Here is a 19,156-nt window from a genome sequence, read left to right on the forward strand (position 1 = left end):
ACCGAACTGTAGGAGTCGCTGTTTACAACGACCCGGACCCACCCCGCCAGCTTCTCCCACCCTCTAATACAGCCAATTGTATTAGTGCAGACGGCCAGCCAAGCTGGTGACAACCCCGGAGCTGTGAGCTGGATTCGAACAGGCGAATCCAGCTCACAGCTCCGGGGTTGGTGACGAACGCAATCTCCGCTCGGCCACCTAACCGCTATTCCACACCTTTCTAATAGCACTGTAGATATATATATATTTTTTTTTTCAAGATTACACTACATAAACATTTGATCTATAGCACCTTTAACACTTTGATTACCACTGGTGAACATGGTAAAACCCTGTTCTGTATCACACTAGCGCCCGCTCTGCGTCTCATTGCATATATCTCGTTTCAGCATATATACACTGAATAAATTTCAAAATGTACCTTTAAATGCCAGCATTCATCTGGCCACACCCCCATCCGCTTACCTATATAAGCAGGGGTGGTGCCACACACTCATCTCCTTCTCAAATTTCATCACAAGCAACGTGTTGCTATATGCCCACTTGACGTGGAGAAAAATATTTACTCTGAGGAAAGGAAGAACAAGGAGATACGTTGACATCATATCTTTATTTTCTCTCTCACTATTTTCGAGAAAATACGGCGATATTGTCTTCGTACTGGAGTGTCTGGAAGATGATGATCATTCTAAAATCCTCCACCGGTTTTCGTATTGGGAGCACGCCGCTGCATGCCTCTCAACTGCAGTTCCTTGCTGTGTTGGTTGGGGTGAAACCTTTCAGGGCACAGCTGAACTGTAGGACGCGCCGCTGTTGTGAGAAGCGGTGGGTTTCAGGTTGGGTGAGTACTGTTTGCTGGCAGGCTCCACTTGTCTGTTAGTGCTATGGGGGCTAATTGACAATGTTTATGAAAACCGGCCCCAGGCTAGGGTCCTTTGTTCAGCCTCTTAGGCGACAGAAGACCTTGGTCTGAAGCCCATTATAGTTTTAACTAGTGGGCCGCGACCATTAACACTGGTGATCCCTGTGTTTTCTGGACGAGTGGATATCTCTTCTGTCACCGTGTAGCCCCTTCTTTCATATCCAAATGAGAGTATTCCTTCACGAGGAGATATGGGCATAGATGTTCGATAGCGGAAAATCTATGTTCAAGTCAGCTACACAGGCCAGTTTGGGTATTGTGCTGGCTCCGTCGGGTGTTGGTAAAATCACTGTTGTAAAGCTGTGTTGACATCTTGTTTCTCTTTTCTCTTAAAAAGTGAGGAGGGTTTCAGAACGGCGGCCTGTCTGGGTGAGTGTTATATCATTGTGTACAAGTTCAGGTGATAGCTGCTTAGCTTACGGTTAGCCAGTCAGCTGTTACATTTACATTTAGTCATTTAGCTGACGCTTTTATCCAAAGCGACTTACAAGTTCTGTGCGACAAGACAGCAAGAAGGGTATAACTATCAGCTGAGTAACAATGTTCATCAAAGTGTTGCGTGTTACAGTGTAGGTTAGTTTATTAGGACAAGTGCATGACAGTAAGGTTAGTCGGGGTTAGATTTTTTTTTTTTTTTTTATCATTTCAGATAATGGTTGAAGAAGTGAGTCTTTAGTCAACAGCGAAAGATTGGACGGGATTCGGCTGTCCTAACTGGGATGGGTAGTTCATTCCACCATTGTGGGGCAAGGACTGAGAATTTGATGACCCTCCGGGAGCTTGGATAGGAGTAGGTCTGAGGCGGCCAGAAGATGCAGGTCTTGAGGGTGTGTAGTTAGAGACCATTGACCGGAGGTAGGCGGGAGCGGTTCCCTTTGCCGCACGGTATGCTAGGTCGAGGGCCTTGAAGCGGATACGTGCAGCAATGGGGAGCCAGTGCAGGTCCCTAAGAAGTGGGGTGACATGGGCCGACTTCGGTAGGTTTGAGATCAGGCGGGCCGCTGCGTTTTGAATGAGTTGAAGAGGCTTGGTGGCAGTGGCCGGGAGGCCAGCTAGCAGTGCGTTGCAGTAGTCGAGGCGGGAGATGACTGTTGATTGGACAAGGAGTTGGGTGGCTTCTTTTGTCAGGAAGGGGCGTATCCTTCTGACGTTGCTCAGGAGGAATCTGCAGGTTCTGGTTGTCGCTGCGATGTGAGCAGAGAAGTTCAACTGGTCGTCGAGGACAACACCAAGGTTCTTGGCGGTCGGTGACGGGGTCACAGCTGCATTCTCGACTGTGATGGAGAGGTCGGTCAGGGGGGAGGATTTGGCCGGCAGGTGGAGCAATTCTGTTTTGCTTAGGTTCAGTTTGAGGTGGTTGGTCGTCATCCAGGCGGAGATGTCGGACAGACAGGCCGAGATCCGCTCAGAGACGTGGATATCTGAGGGAGGGAAGGAGAGGAAGAGTTGAGTATCATCGGCATAACAATGATATGAGAAGCCATGAGACGTGATAATGTTACCCAGTGATTTAGTGTAGAGGGAGAAGAGAAGGGGTCCTAGGACCGAGCCCTGGGGGACACCCGTCCGGAGGGGGCTGTTAGCTGTGGCGTTAGCCTGCTGTGATCACTGCGTGGCCTACATATGTTGGGCCTACTGTTAGCCAGTCAGCTGTTAGCTGCGGCGCTAGCCTGCTTTGATCACTAGGAAACGTTAGCTTGCTGCTATCGGCCAAGGCCCAGCGCGGGGTAGCTCCGGCTCCTCGCGCGCCGCCGCAAGCTCCCCTCTGGTCGCGTGCGCCGTTCGCTCTGCGTCTCGTGGGCAGGGGCAGTAGCGACCGTCGGTTGGAGCGGCCGTTAGCTTAATGCTACTCTGTTGAACGTGCTTTGATTATAACATGTTTTAAACACTCTTGACTACGACGTCATCTTTGACAGAGGATGTTCGTCGAACCTGCCCTGGGCCAGGACGGCAAAGCCTGCGTCAACAAAGGGGACCGTAGCGACGGGTTGGAGCGGTGACGCTGCCCAGGTCGAACAACACAGGACGCCTGTGTTTTCTACGGGGCCTTGAGACTGCACTTCGTTGATCTACGCTCCGGGTAGGACAAGGTTTGGCCAGACCTTATACACGTCTTCTGGCTTTACCTTCTACATGTTTTGTAAATAACGCTGTTTTCCAAAAACGTGTGTTGCTGCAATACATTTAGGATACAACGCGAGTTTTGTGTGAATTGTCTTGTCACTGGTAATTAGCTTCTCCGTGCAAATCGGGTTGTTGTTACAGATGTGAAAATGATCTGGTTGTTGTGTGAGAAACATCATGTGTGTTTATATGTACCGTGTACTCACAACTAAGGGGTAACTAACCTATGAAGCTATGCTTAGTGACAAATGAGTAAAGAATATTCTTTTCTCAGCCTGTGATGACAATGAACAGTGTGTTCACATATTAACAGGTTTTCCTGTTTTAACTGGCCGTATTAAGGGTAAAGTAGGAGGATTGTGTTTTTCCCCACGGTTCCCTGGGGACTTCTTCATCCTCCTATCAGACATGTTGTTGCACTACATTGTGTCTTTGTGTGGTAGGGATGCGATGTAACCCTTAGCTTGATTGCTGAGGTTGTGCTAAGACAGCTGGAGAAACTTTATTTTCCTAAAAGAAAAGATTGTTTGGTCGCTTTCGTGTGTGCTTAGCAAGGCCTGTGGCCGATACTAATCGAGAATTATGTATTCTCTCATTATGAAAAACGGCGTTCCTCTGTAGAGTGTTTTTGCCATTTTTTGTAGGTGATGATGGGTTGTGTGTGTCATGTGACCTACAACTGGGTTGGACTGGCCACAGAAGCACATGTGTAAGTTTGGACCGGGGCTCTTAGAGAGCCCTCTCTATTCTGTGTTTTTTCCTTAGTAAAAATCAGATAGCAGGTTAGCTCATGCGCTGTGTGAAGCTGTCAAATGCTTCATAGAGCTGACTATGACTGTGTCATACTCTCTTTTTGTCATTACATCGTATCATGGGTGTGGGGTCGTAAAGGGGTGAACTGGTAACCTTTCCTCTCCCTTTTTTTCTGTTGGTCAGGGGTACACCCCCTGTCCTTCAAGGTTCCTGTCACGTTGCGGTTCGGCACGTTACGGGGGGGGGGGGGGGGGAGTTTCCTGGTCCCACGGCCTGGAATATTGGGCGTGTGCACCGCAGAAATTCCCCCGCCAATAGGGACGTCACTGTGCGCGTCTCTGTTGGTAGGACTTCCGAGTGCTGTTCAGGTCCATGTGATGGATCTGTTTTCGGGGGGTGGTCAGGGCTCCTCCTCACCAAGCGCCTATTCGGGCCTTCTGTGAGTTCGGACTCCTCCTTCCATGTGAGGGAGCCTCCTTCAGAGTACAGAGCCTCCTCCTCAGATTGTCAAGGTGAGTGGACCCTCTAGAAGGTGTCCTATTCTATTGTGTATGTATTCGATTCAATTCGATTATTGAGTGTGTATGGGTTCAGTGCCTCTTCCCCGGAGAGCCCTAAAACCAATTTTTTACATGGCTCAAGGTGCAATATATTCTTTTCAATCTGTACAGCTCGCGTGGGAAGTCTCTCTGGGGATTCCCGTCTCCTTCCTATGGGAGGGTGGTGGGATGTAAAAATGTGAAAAAAATTTACCCCCGGCTGTGTATACTGGGATACATACTGTTGGTGCTTCCTTCTTTTCTATTAAAAAAGAGTTGGAGTTAGGAAGTGTCACACCCCTCTTGTCGTTCCCCTGGGCGCCTTGGGGATTCAATGACAGGTATAAATAGCCTGTTCATTGATGTGGGTTACTAGCTCGCTGTAAACAGGCGACTGACTGGCACGCCTTGGTTGCTTGAGGTTAAAACGGCGTTTTTATAAAGCAACTGGGATGGAGGTTTTTCCTCTTCCGACGACCACATCCCACGACCTGGGTTGGTTATCGACGGATTCTCGTTCATGTCTGGGGGATGATGACGGAATGGATCTGAACATATGTAGAGGGGTCTCACGCCCTGGGGGTGGGCCACCGGGCGCGGTTCGCCCGAACGTCTGGGTGGCGCCTTCTTTTCATGTTAAGATCAACATGCATATCTGCCCTTTCTCCTGGAGTAGGCATGTCGGCGTGGTTAGGGCACGGGACTGGTTCTGGTCACGCTGGTCCGGATCAGTTGAACCGTTGTCCGCCGGGGATGCAGATCTGCTGTTCTGGTACCCTGAGGGACTTGGGCTTTTTTCAGGGGGAAAAATGCCAGGTTGGTCCGGGTGTCACAGGGTTAAGCACTATGGAGACCCTGGTTGGGTACGTTTTTTACTCAGCACTGTCGTAATGGCTTACGGCCATGCCAACCTGTACACGCTCGATCTCGTCAGATCTCGGCCGCTACACAGGTTGGTCCTGGTTAGTACTTGGTTGGGAGACCGCCTGGGAATACCAAGTACGGTGGGCGGGTTCTCCATTCTTTTTCGCTCCTCTCACGCATGGCGAAGAGGGGCCTCCTCTGGTGACCCTGTGCTTCCCGTATCGCCAGGCCCGGTCCGAAGTAATGTTTCGTCGACCCGTAGGCCTGGGTTAACCCTTTTTTGAAAACTGAAACACTTGTACTGCGGTATAGCCGGTGTATACCCGCAGGTGTGTTTTGGAGTTTTTTCTTGAGGGGTTATAGGAACAACCACCGCATTGGGTAACACCAAGGTGGTTGATTCCCTGGTGTGTTGGAGCAGTGTCAACTCCCGGGTTCACCGGTTGAGGGTGCCCCTGCACGTTCATGACGTCTGCCAATCATGTCAGCCTTCTCTGCCTCAACCCCTCTGGGTGGGTTTTTTTAAATGGAGGCTTGGTCATGCAACAACGCCAGCATACGGCCCTTCCGCCGGGGCGGCTGTGTTCAGCTGTCCCCTCTGGCGCCTGTCTCGTCCGCAGTCTCCAGGCTAGGGTTAACAGCCTGTTGCCTGGTTTTTCCCCGGTGCGCTGCCTGCTTCCGTTGGTTAACCTTTTTTGTGTGCTTACGGCCATGCTGACTGCCTGTTCTGCAGGGTCAGTGTGCCAGGCGGTGTACTATTGGGGGGACCGGCTGAGGGGCCTTTGTCCGAATACGCTGGCGATGTGGGGGGCGGGGTCACTAAGTGCCCACCTGGTGGGGTCTTGATGCTGGCATCATGGACTTCTCCGGGCCCCCGTTCCAGGGGGTCCAGTCCCTTTGGTGGGTCTGGGTCTTCCTTCGCGCTCCGCTGCTACGGCCTTGCCACGGGGTTGGGTTTGCCCTTGACCCCGTGATTCTGGGGGCAGTAACGAGGTTGTTTCCTCTGTTCGTTCCCGGGTGGCATGCGGGTTGTGCGTGTGTGTAGTCGTGGGGTCAAGCCACGCTCTGCTCACCCTGTGCGTTGAGTTGCTTGAGTGCCTCTTCGCACGGTCGGGTCCGTCGCCCTCCCGTGAAGCCACCAATAGGGGGGGTGCCCTCCATTAGGGTGGGTCGGGGGGGCTCGGCCCTCCCTGATCTGATGGCTGTGGGGGGCCTCAGCGGGGTGTATTTGTCGAGCTTCTAGCTCCCGCTCAGCTCCTATTATGCAATGAGACGCAGAGCGGGAGCTAGTGTGATACAGAACGTTAGGTTATGACTATAACCAAGTTCTGTTAACACTAGTGGACGCTCTCCGTCTAGACGCCGCTGCGGCCCTTGATTTTTCATTGTGGTGAAATGTGTTGGGAAGGAGATGAGTGTGTGGCACCACCCCTGCTTATATAGGTAAGCGGATGGGGGTGTGACCAGATGAATGCTGGCATTTAAAGGTACATTTTGAAATGTATTCAGTGTATATATGCTGAAGCGAGATATATGCAATGAGACGCAGAGCGTCCACTAGTGTTAACAGAACTTGGTTATAGTCATAACCTAACGTTAAATGCCACCACCGACTTCAATGATAGCATTGTGAATGCATATTCTCTCTCTTAAATTATGGCTATGTGTCTAATCTGCCTGTCGTTTATCAATGACTTGTTTGCAGTCAACATTGTCGAAACGGATTCTTTTTTTATCGGTTCATTTTCGTTTGATAGCATTTTGAAAAGCCCTCGTTTTCAAGGAAAATATAAAGATTCCGTGATAAAAGGCATTTACTGGAATATTCTAAAATACACAAAAACGTAGTAATTTTTCTGCCTATTTATGACTCGTTTTCAAATAAACGCTAGATTATCGATAGTATATGTGTATTTATGCACGCTATAGAGGCGGGCTGAAAAATATATTCTCATTTCCTCATCAGCGATCACAGCCACACACACAGGTGAAAACAGGTCTGATTATCCTAAGACTGGTAAAATAGATTCCTTACCTGAGATCAGATGTTATCCAAAAAGATTATTCCAATTCCTGATCGCCATTCCAAATATCGATCACGCTTATTGATTACAGTGTTGAGTCCTGTAAATACATAATCCACGTGTTTTCCGGGCCGGTGAGCACAATCGATCCTTCAGATGCCTTGAGGGAAAAATTAAATGAGGAAACTAACCACTCCCCCTGCATCAGTCTGAACTAATGGGGTGCAGTTATACAGGGAGAGACGATAGGGGGCGGTATCTTCCCAATAGACCTATCTCAAACCCTGCCCCTTTTCTTGATCCTCCAATCACAGCTGTCGAGGAAGTCCGAGGTAAGCGACAGCTGTGATTGGAGGATCAAGAAAAGAGGGCAGGGTTTGAGATAGGTCCATTGAGCTCAGAGAGACTGCAGCACTAACCCGAGGCTCGATTGATGAAATATGAATTCAAATCGCCAATAAAAAAAAATACGGCAAACAAACGATATGTGTCGTTGGCGGGCACTCAACTGGCGGCATGAACTAACGACTTATAGCGTTGGTGGCATCCAAAGTGTTAAACAACACACAACAAAACACAGGCAGTTAGCAGAGTATGGGGTAATACACACTCTTGTGTTGTACATGAGTTCATATGAGGTGACCAGATGAAGAGCCATACTGTAGGAAGTGAGGCCACACACAGCAGGGGATCAGCTGTCTGTCTTAACCCTTTCACTACCACGCTACAGAAGGTTAACCTTTCACTACCACACTACAGACGGTTAACGAAGGGTTATGTATATAACCCAGTTCTATGAGTTAAATGGTGCGCTCAGCGCCTGTCTGCACTGTACTTCACTTCGTGCACGTGCACTGAATAAAAAATTCCACCATGTACCTTTACATCCCAACATCCGTCTGACCACACCCCCTTCCGCTTACCTTCATAAGCAGGTGTGTGGTCACCTACTCGCCTCCTTCCCAAACTTTCACCACAAGACGAGATCAAGGGCCGCAGCGGCGTCCAGGTGCTGAGCGCACCATTTAACTCATAGAACTGGGTTATATGCATAACCCTTCGTTCTATGTCGTTAATGGCTTGCTCAGCACCTGTCTGCAACAGGGGCTGAGCGGGAGCCATAGCCCGACCAATGTACCCCGCTGAGGCCCCCCACAACCATCAGACCGGAGAGGACCGAGCCCCCCCGACCCTCCCTAATGGAGGATACCCCCCCTATTGGAGGTTCACGGGAGGGCGACGGATCCGACCGTGCGAAGAGGCACTCAAGCAACTCAACGCACAGGGTGAGCAGACCGTGGCTTGACCCCACGACTACACACACGCACAACCCGCATGCCACCCGGGAACGAACGGAAGGAACAACCTCGTTACTGCCCCCAGAAATCACTGGGTTAAGAGCAAACCCAACCCCGTGGCAAGGCCGTAGCAGCGGAGCGCGAAGGAAGACCCAGACCCACTGAAGGGACTGGATCCCCTGGAAAACGGGGGCCCGGAGAGGTCAATGACGCCAGGCATCAAGACCCCACCAGGTGGTCACTTACTGACACCGCCCCCCACATCGCCAGCGTATTCGGATAAGGCCCCTCCAAGAGCGGGCCCTTTCCCCCCAATAGCACACCGCCTGGCACACTGACCCTGCAGAACAGGCAGTCAGCATGGCCGTAAGCACACAAAAAGGTTAACCAACAGGTAGCAGGTAGCAGGTAGCGCACCGGGGAAACCAGGCAACAGGCTGTAACCTGAGCCTGGAGCACTGTGGATGAGACAGGCGCCAAAGGAGTCAGCTGAAAACAGCCCCCCCGGCGGAAGGGGCGTATGCTGGCGTTGTTGCATGACAAAGCCTCCATTAAAAAAAAACCACCCAGAGGGGTCGAGGCAGAGAAGGCTGACATGATTGGCAGACGTCATGAACGTGCAGGGGCACACTCAACCGGGTAACCCGGGAGTTGACACTGCTCCAACACACCAGGGAATCAACCACCCTCTTGGTACCGATGGTGGTTGTTCCTATAACCCCTCAAGAAAAAACTCCAAAACACACCTGCGGGCATACACTGGCTATACCGCAGTACAAGTGTTTCAGTTTTCAAAAAAGGGTTATCCCAGGCCTACGGTATCAACGAAACTTTACTTCGGACCGGGCCCGGCGGTACGGGAAGCACAGGGTTACCAGAGGAGGTCCAAGACCACCCCAACAGCCCCCTCTTCGCCACGCGTGAGAGAGGAGCGAAAAGAATGGAGAACCAGCCCTAAGCACACCGCACTTGGTATTCCCAGGCGGTCTCCCAACCAAGTACTAACCAGGACCGAACCTGCGTAGCGTCTGAGATCGGACGAGATCGGGCGTGTACAGGTTGGCATGGCCGTAAGCCATTACGATAGTGCAGAGTACAATATGTACCCAACAAAGGGTCTCCATAGCGCCTAACCTTGTGACACTCGGACCGACCCGGCATTTTTCCCCCCGAAAAAAGCACAAGTCCCTCAGGGTACCAGAACAGCAGATCTGCATCCCCGGCGGACAACGGGTTAACTGACCTGGACCAGCGCGACCAGACCAGTCCCGTGTCCTAACCACGCCGACATGCCCACTCCAGAAGAGGGGGTAGGTATGCGTGTCGATCTAAAACATGAAAAGAGGGCGCCACCCAGACGGTCCCCATTTAGACTGTGCTCAGTGGCCCACCCCAAGGGCGTGAGACCCCTCTACCTATGTTCTGATCTATTCCGTTAACATCCCTCAGATATGAACGAGAATTCATCGAGACAACCTAGTAAACTGGCGCTCGGAAGAGACAAAACTCCATCCCAGTTGCCCTATAAAAACGCTGTTTTAACAAGCAACAAAGGCGCACTTAGCCCCTGTGTGATTCTTTAACAGAAACACACCTGAGCCAGCACTATGTATGCGTCGAGACCCAAACACATCAATGGATAGTCTAGCAAGACACCAAACATTGTTCCTCCAAGTCGCCTGGGAGAACGACACGGAGCCGTCGTGCTTCATGTACCTTCCTCTTTTTATTCAAAAAAGAAAGAACACAGACTGACATGAATCCCTCGTGACGCAGCTGAGGGTAATTTTTTTTAACATTTTTACATCCCACCACCCTCCCATAGGGAGGAGACGGAAATCCCCAGAGAGACTTCCCACGCGAGCTGTATAGATTGAAAAGAATATATTGCAACATTGAGCTATGCAATATTTGGGTTAGGGCTCACCGAGGAGGAGGCACTGAACCAATACACACTCAATAATCTAATTGAATCGAATACACACACAATAGAGCAGAACTCCTTTTTGAAGTTCTACTCACCTTGACAATCTGAGGAGGAGGCTCTGAACTCTGAGGAGGCTCCCTCACAGGGAAGGAGAGTCCTAACTCACAGAAGGCCCGAGTAGGAGCTTCGTGAGGAGGAGCCCTGACCACTCCCTGAAACAGATCCATCATATGGACCTGAACAACTCACGGAAGTCTTACCAACAGAGACGCGCACAGTGACGTACTCTATGGCGGGGGAATTTCTGCGGGCCTTCCAGGGCGTGGGACCAGGAAACTCCCTATCGGCCACAGGCCTTGCTAGGCACACACGAAAAGCGACCAAACAATCTTTTCTTTAGGAAAATATAGTTTCTCAAGCGATTAGCACAACCCCAGCAACTAAGCTAAGGGTTACATCATATCCCCACAAACACAGTGACACAATATATTGTAAACAACATGTCTGAGAGGAGGGTGGGGAAGCCCCAGGGAACCGGGGGGATCACCCATCCTACCTTACCCTTGATACGGCCCAGTTGAACAGGTAACCCTGTTAATATGTGAACACACTGTTCATTGTCATTACAGGCTGAGAAAAGAATTCATTCTTCACTCATATGTCACTAAGCATAGCTTTATAGGTTAATTAACCCCCTTAGTTGTGAGTTCACGGTACATGAACACACATGATGTTCTCAACACAACTAACCAGATCATTTTTACACATGTAAACAAAGTCAAGGTAGACCGCGCTTCTCAGTATCTGACACTGGGTGCTGAAATCCCAAGGATTATGAGGAAAAAAGGCGAAGGCCGGACCAGCACTCTCAGATTTCAAGAAATTGTTTTTAATGGCAGCCTATGATACAGACATGTTTCGGAACAGGTGTTCCATCTTCAGTGTTAATAGGCTAACCGTGATAGCTTGTAAAAATGGGAGCTATATACCATGTGGGCAGGAAGTGACATCATAGAGGTGAGCTTAGGAATGCTAGTCAACTTTGACCTCCAGAGTAAGGACTTAATAATGTAGAATGTTGAAAACAAATATAAACCAGAAACTTAGATAAGCCAGTAGCAAACACAAAATTCTATAAGCAAAGAACAACAACAGAAGGAAACTTTTCACCATTCAATAATAATAATAATAATAATAATAATAATAATGATAATATAATCTTGATAATAAAAGTTAAAGTTAAAAAGTCACTTATAGGAAACAGGATAACACATTGTTTTCATTCATTCCCTTTGGTACAGTGCCATTAATCAAATGAATATAGTAACCTGTCTCCCCCTCTAGAGAGCATTGTAGACTAACGAGTCCCATAAACAATAAGATTGCATTAGGAGAAAAACTGTACAAACATTCACCCTTAAGAAAGGACATTGTGGTGCTAATCACTCAAATATGCAGCTGCAATGTTACCAATGTTTGTAATAGTGTATATCTCCGGGACCGATGAACTTTTCTTGCACGGAGACATCTCTTTCCTAGGTCGGTCTCTGGGCTGCCCAGTAGGCCTGCAGGAGTGCAGGAGGCACCATGTGTGTAGGTAGTCTTGTAGTCTCTTCGTCTCTAGCATCTCTTATGCCGCTCGATGTCTTGCCTTGGCGATAAGCAGGCCCCTCGGGATGATGGCGTCCTGCCAGTAGTTAGAAAGGGTCACGCCATGGAGTAGGATAAGAGTCTCCCTCTGCTTCAGGCGAAAAAAGAAAAAAAAATTGTTATCCTGTTTCCTATAAGTGACTTTTTAACTTTTACTTTTATTATCAAGATTATATTATCATTATTATTATTATTATTATTATTATTGAATGGTGAAAAGTTTCCTTCTGTTGTTGTTCTTTGCTTATAGAATTTTGTGTTTGCTACTGGCTTATCTAAGTTTCTGGTTTATATTTGTTTTCAACATTCTACATTATTAAGTCCTTACTCTGGAGGTCAAAGTTGACTAGCATTCCCAAGCTCACCTCTATGATGTCACTTCCTGCCCACATGGTATATAGCTCCCATTTTTACAAGCTATCACGGTTAGCCTATTAACACTGAAGATGGAACACCTGTTCCGAAACATGTCTGTATCATAGGCTGCCATTAAAAACTATTTCTTGAAATCTGAGAGTGCTGGTCCGGCCTTCGCCTTTTTTACACATGTAAACAACAACCCGATTTGTATGGAGAAGAAGCTATACCAGTGACAATTCACACACAACACGCGTTGTATCCTCAATGTATTGCAGCAACACCCATTTTGGAAAACATCCTTATTACAAAACATTTAGAAGGGAAGGAAGAAGACGTGTTTAAGGTCTGGTCGGGACCTTCCTACCGTGAGCGCAGGCCAAGCAAACTGCAGTCTGGCTAACGGGGCACCGACGGTAAACACAGCATTCCTGTGTTGACGACAAGGGCAGCGTCGCTGCGCCACCCAGCCGCTACGGTTCTCCATGTTGACGCAGTCCTCACCGGCCGGGCTCCCGGTAGGTTCGACTAACATCCTCTGTCAAAGATGACGTCGTAGTCAAGAGTGTTTAAGGCATGTTATAGTCACAGAAAACGTTCAACAGTGTAGCATTAAGCTAACAGCCATTCGGCTGATAGCAACAAGCTAACGTATACCAGCCTGGTAAACACAGCGAGCTAACGCCGCAGCTAACAGCTGCGCAGCTAACAGCTGACTGGCTAAAACAGTAGTCCACAACTAGTACGCAAGCTTAAGCAGCTATCACCTGAACTGTATACAATGACATAACAAGCCACACTTCAGACAGGCCGCTGTCCCAATCCCTCCCCTAACAGGGAAAAGAAAAAGAAATGTCAGAACACAGTTGTCAACGGTGATCCAGACATACACGGGGCCCTTTGAGCATGGAACTTCCGATAAAGAAGATCTTATGCCCACATTTCCTCGTTAGGGTATACTTCCATTTGTATACTGAAAGATGGGGCCTACACGGGACAGAGAAGCATACGCTCTAGAATCCTGGGATCACCAGAACCTAGCGCGGCCCACTAGATTAGCCATCATGGGCGTCAGACCCAGATCCTCCGACCGCCGTTTTAAGCCGAGCAGAGGACCCTAGCCTGGGGTCGGCGTTTCGTAAATTGTTAGCTAACCCCCATAGCATCAACAACAACCAGAGCTTGCAAGCAAAACAGTACGTACCCAACCTGGAACAACCGCTTCTCACAACAGACGGTGCGTCCTACAGTCCAGCTGTGTTGCTGGAGGGTAACCCCGTCCAGCCGCAGCAAGGAGGATTGTAGTTGGGAAGCATGTCAGCGGCGTGAGCTCCTAATACGAAAAAACCGTTGAAGGTCGGAATGATCCAGACACTCCAGTAACAAAGACAATATCGCAGTATTTTCTCGAAAATAGTGAGAGAGAAAATAAAGATATGATGTCAACGTATCTCTTGTTTTCCAACTTTCTTCTACTAACAACCTCGTCAAGTGGGGATCTACCGAAGGCACTTCCTTGTGGTGAAAGTGAAGAAGGAGGCGAGTAGGTGACCACACACCTGCTTATGAAGGTAAGCGGAAGGGGGTGTGGTCAGACGGATGTTGGGATGTAAAGGTACATGGTGGAATTTTGTATTCAGTGCACATGCACGAAGTGAAGTACAGTGCAGACAGGTGCTGAGCAAGCCATTAACGACATAGAACCTTCTGTAGTGTGGTTGTGAAAGGGTTAAGCCTTTATCGTGTGGCAGTATGAAAGGGTTAACCTTCTGTATTGTCGCAGTGAAAGGGTTAACCCTTTGGTAGTGTGGCAGTGAATGGGTTAATACCTTGGCCAATAATAATGACAACATTCGATATGGTCACTCACAGCACTGTGTTTCTGCGTTTCCCTTATCGGGGCTCTTCACTGAAAAACAACATTGATTTATTTTGGCACATAATCTCACACATAATAACCCAAGGCTCTAAACTGTTTTGCATGCGTTCATTTAGTTCAACAATTTATTGAGAGTTCAATTGTATATATCAGCATTGTTCCACAAGTTAACCCCAACAATAGAAATACATCTCCTTTTAATCCCTTTCTTAGCTTTTTGAACAGTAAATTTACAAATCACATTTTATTTGCTGTATTGAAAGAAAACCTTTGTACACAGTCCAGGAGTAACTTTTCTTTAGCTCAAATATATATAACATATATATATATATATATATATATACGGTATATACAGCATTATATACAGCAGTATATACAGCATCTAGCAGGAGCCTAAAGTTTTTCATTTCAGCTCTGCGTCTTCAAACATAATATATATTTTTTTTTATTATCTTTTTCCCCCTCCTTCTTTTTTCCGATTTTTCTCCCATCCCACTGTTAGTCGTTATGCCAATTCCCAACCCCCTTCCTGGTTGTTGCGCACCCCCCCCTACTGTTGGTCCGAGAGGCCGGAGACTGTCACATGCTTTCCTCCGACGCATGTGCAGCCAGCCGGCAGCCAGCCTGGCAGCGCAGATTCTCACCGGGAGAGTGTAACGTGTGGAAGGTCACACTACCTCCCTCCAGATCCTACCTTCGCTGAGCAGGCACCCCGACCGAACTGTAGGGGTCGCTGTCCACAACGCCCAGGACCCACCCACGGCTTCCCTCCCCCTAACTCAGCCAAACGAGTTAGTATAGCGATCAGCCCGAGCCAAGGCAATGCTGACTCCGGGAGTCGAGACCGCAGCCTCTTCAAACTCATAGTTGACAATAAATACAACTAGACACTGATGAGTGCTGACAACCACTGATAAGTTACAGCCCGAGAAACAAGACAAAGTACCTGTTCTGTTAACACACTTGAAGAGATGCATACGGCTCAGTGCGGCGGCTGTGAGGCCGGCGTGTTATCAGCTGTTATCATGTGACTCACAGCTCTATAGGGACAAGGCTATAGGATAGGTTAACAGACAGGACCAGTGGGATTCTAAAATTGGACCACAGTGTGAGGAACCGCTGAGTAAACATGAGTGTGATTATTATTATAATGATGATGATAATGATGATGATAATGATGATAATAATAATAATAATAATAATAATAATAATAATAATAATAATAATAATAATAATAATAATAATAATAATAATAATAATAATAATAATAATAATAATAATAATAATAATAAACTGTATTTGTATAGCACTTTTCACACAAGAATTGGAGCCCAAAGTGCTTCACAGCAGTGAAGTAGACACAAAATAGACATAAAATTGGCATAAAATTGGCATAATTATAGACAAGCTGAATTATATATAAATATAAATAAAAATATAAATATAAATATGAGCAGAGAATTTATATTAATACTTCCCGGAAAATTCTGTCATTAAAATCTATGAACATTTTTAAATAATTCAAATGTTTAAAAGATTGTAATAGATTTCTGTCATTCAAATCTATAAAAGACTATTAGCAGGTTTCTGACTAAATAAAAGCAATGCATAAAGTGCAGACATAGAATGAGTATAGAATAGAGTAAAATAGTGCAATAGTGTAGTGCAATAAAGGTTCTCATCTACAGTACAACAATCAGTCTGGATGCAATGAGTACAAACAGCAGAGTGTATTAAAAAACACATTCCCGGCCAGCCATTAGATGGGCCCCACTCTAGGAAGGCCACCTTTCCATTACAAACGTTCACTGTGCATCACGTTGTTTGTAGAGCTAAATCTATATTTTATATTATAGCTATGGATCCAATGTCATTGTCAATTGACAGTATGAACCTCCCGTTCAATATGCCATAAAGAAATATTTTTTTCATCAATACGTTCCCGTTTTATACCGTGGTGAATATGAGTGTTATATCGGAATGATCTGGGATAATTCCTGCAAAGCTATTTATAAGGCGCTAAGCTAATAACGTTAAATCGATTGGTGTTTCGTCCCTACACAAGCTAGAGTTAAAAATCCAAATGCATATGATCGGTATTATGTTCCATCATGAATGCATGAAAGGGGTGGGGGGGGTCATTTCTGATTATTGATTACCAATAACGGCATTCGTTATTACCACAACATAGGCTGAGCAGGGGGGTGGCTATGAAATCCTTGCATGATCAATCTGAAATTGACGTCAAATTGCTCTTACCTGTGGCCGGTTGGATTCCAAAAAGAATTGTCCAGTTATTTGATCGCCATCTGGTAGATCATATGTCCATTGGCTGATGCCATATTCCTTTACTGCATAATGAATTCGGCGTCCCAAAAAGTATTCCATGCGATCTGGTGAAGCCGATCGCTTCAGGCTAACAGAAAAGTCTGCCCGGAACGTAAAAAACAGTGTAACACCAAGTCTGCAACAAGGATTACTGCATTCTCGAGACAGCGCCAATACCAGGATCTGGCCGGTACTGCACTTTCGGAGTCCCAATATGCCTTTTCCAGCCAAAATACAGCTCTGTGACATTGAATAGGATATTAAAATCGAATAAAAGAAAAAACAAGTTAAAGACGTATATATACGTGATTGGCCGTCAAGCGCTGGCTCCCAATCACGTATATATATACGTGATTGGCCGGGAATGTGTTGTTAAAGGGCTAAGGTGAAGAGGTACGTTTTTTATTTATTTTTTACTTATATTTTTTTATTAACATTTATAGACAAACAACACTTACACAATACCTACAATGACTTCAACAACACAACAGTACATCCACATGGGCCTCTTGAATTTGGCCGTGCTCACTCATTCCATGAGAGGAACCCCCCCCTCCCGCCATCCACCCCCAGAGACAGGGCTCCCCCACATCCCAGGGCCGTCCCCACGCTGGGCCGAGCACTCAGCGACATGGGTACCTTGAATTTGATTGGGCCAGGCCCAGCAGAGGTTCGAGGGGTGGCACTCCCCCCCACCGAGCCAAGCCCGCTACCTCCCATGTCACCAAGCACCCCACCCCGCGGCCGACGACCCCACAACATCCAAGACCCTCCCCCCGGGTCAAACCGCGGAAACTATGGTCCCTTCAGCAACTGGTATCTGTTGCCTTCAGCAACTGGTTTAAGAATGGCATTCTGAGCATTTATGATTTGTACCAAGACAGTTCATTTATGTCTTTCACACAATTGTCCCTAAAGTTTAACTTACCAAAAACAAATTTCTTCAGATATTTACAGATACGTGATTTCGTTAAGAACAAATTTGCTCAGTTCCCCCATATACCTCCAAAAACTGTGATCGACCGCATCTTGGAGGTGAAGGTTGCAATCAAAGGCTCAATATCTAAACTATATAACATCATATCCCTATCCCTACCTTCTTCACTACTGGCTATAAGACAAAACTGGGAGTCCAATCTAAATCATCAATTTACAGACGAAGAATGGGAAAATGCTCTTGCCCGAATACACTCTTCTTCAATATGTGCCCGCCATTCACTGATACAGTTCAAGCTCCTCCACCGTCTATATTGGTCAAAGACTAGACTTGCGAAGATAAACCCTGGCATGGATCCCACATGCGACCGGTGCCACCAAGCCCATGGCTCACTTATCCATATGTTTTGGCATTGTCCAGCACTGGCCCCTTTCTGGACTTCCATTTTTAAATCTTATTCAGATATATTTTTTGTGAATGTTGACCCATGCCCTCTTATTGCATTATTTGGTCTGACACCGGAGAACGCTGCAATATCCATTGGGCAATCCAATGCCATGGCCTTTGCCTCACTCATTGCCAGACGCCTCATCCTAATCAACTGGAAGGCAGCCACTCCCCCTTCACATTTACACTGAATGAAGGATGTTATGTCTCTTATACACAGTGGTGCAGTGCTGGTATAACTCGGTATAACGGCGTTATACCTCGGTCACTGAGGCTGAAGTACGCGCAATCGCTTTTTACATGGCATTATCCAACCGGACTCCCGGAGAAGCATGCAGCTGCAGAGCCGCAGAGCCAGCGGCGCTCTCTGGGCCGCGCGCTGACGGCCGCGCTGTGAGGCAATAGTATCCAGCTGCAGGACGAGAGCAGCCAAAAAAAACTGTGCATGCGCGCGTGGAGCGTTTGACCTACTGTCAATTTGCCACTGCACCACTGCTTATACATATAGAGCAAATCAGATTTACAACACAAGGCCACACAGATACCTTCCACAAAACATGGCAGCCCTTCCTACTTCATTTCAAAACCCATATGACTCCTTCCAAACTTTGGACCCCATGACCCTCCTCCTTCCCCCATCTACCTTCCTGACACTGCTAGCCCACGTATGGCTGGGGAGATGGCATTGTGGTGGTCTGCTGAGGGTGTTAAATTTACTTTCCATTTTATTTGTTTTACCATCTGGAAATTATGCTACTAAAATGGAGAGTATTACTTATATTATATATTATTACTGTCTTTCTTTTTTATATTTTTTCTTATTTCTTTTAATTTGACTTCATTTCTTTTTGCGTAGTTTTGTCTATCACATCTGTATTTATGTCTAATTATTAAAATTGTATTTTATTTTTATTTTTTATTTATGTGAATTATATGTATGTTTGTCATCGCCCTCACTGGGTGGGATGGGGTGGGGTTAGGCCCGGGGATAGGAATGGGGAAGGAAATGGAAGTTGTATAATTTGGATAACTGAAATGTATAAATCTGCATAAATTCTTCCAATAAAAAAAGATAAACCATAAATGTTACCGGAAGCCAGTGCAAAG

The 19,156-nt window shown here is 47.1% G+C and overlaps 1 protein-coding gene across 5 annotated transcripts in view; it reads left to right on the plus strand.

The window, feature by feature from the left end:
- The window catches only part of cdc42ep1b (CDC42 effector protein (Rho GTPase binding) 1b), a 102,529-nt gene that overhangs the window by 70,176 nt on the left and 13,197 nt on the right, over positions 1 to 19,156 (plus strand). The gene's annotated exons all lie outside the window — the stretch shown is intronic.

The sequence above is a fragment of the Notolepis coatsorum genome (assembly GCF_963971535.1).
Source record: "Notolepis coatsorum genome assembly, chromosome: 14".
Taxonomy (NCBI): domain Eukaryota; kingdom Metazoa; phylum Chordata; class Actinopteri; order Aulopiformes; family Paralepididae; genus Notolepis; species Notolepis coatsorum.